General features: G+C 42.0%; 1 non-coding gene across 1 annotated transcript; it reads left to right on the top strand.

Moving 5' to 3' along the window:
* The first annotated feature begins 429 nt into the window (after positions 1-429).
* On the top strand, positions 430-536 carry LOC148880887 (small nucleolar RNA R71). The gene has a single exon (XR_016106161.1). It is a non-coding gene; the product is annotated as a small nucleolar RNA R71 (small nucleolar RNA).

The following is a 536-nucleotide window of genomic DNA, read 5'->3' as shown; positions in this document are numbered from 1 at the left end:
CATCCGGGGTTATGGGCATGATGGTACTGATTTCCTGGCTGTCTTGTAAAGTTGCCAACAAAGTCTACTTGTTCTGTGGACTAAAAAGACTGACTGCCAACTTGGAATTCAGTGCTATCATGGCCTCCCCCACACTTATCATACTGTACATGCATAGTTGCCATCTGCATCTCATCAAATTTTTTGCTAAGTGCTCCTATTTGTGTAGAGAGAGTTGTGTATGTGTCAGCATTATGCAAGCCTTGTTGCTTCCTAGTTTGAGTTCTTTTCAAATGCCATTGATAGTTGTTGTCTGCCATTTCCTCAATAAGTGCATGGGAAACCTCAGGAGTTTTATTATTTATGGATCCTCCAGCTGCAGCATCTAATATGGTCTTATTTGAGTCAGTAAGACCATTATAGAAAGTCTGCAGTTGCAGCCAAATGGGGAGGCCATGGTGAGGAACTCTCCTTAACAGCTCCTTGTATCGTTCCCATGACTCATATAAAGATTCCCCCTCTTGCTGGAAAAAAGTAGTGATGTCATTCCTCATTTT

The sequence above is a fragment of the Nelumbo lutea genome, chromosome 1 (assembly GCF_056320005.1).
Source record: "Nelumbo lutea isolate HS-2025 chromosome 1, American lotus-T2T, whole genome shotgun sequence".
NCBI classification, from domain to species: domain Eukaryota; kingdom Viridiplantae; phylum Streptophyta; class Magnoliopsida; order Proteales; family Nelumbonaceae; genus Nelumbo; species Nelumbo lutea.
The sequence above is the reverse complement of the archived record's forward strand: the minus strand, read 5'-3'. Positions and strand labels throughout refer to the sequence as shown.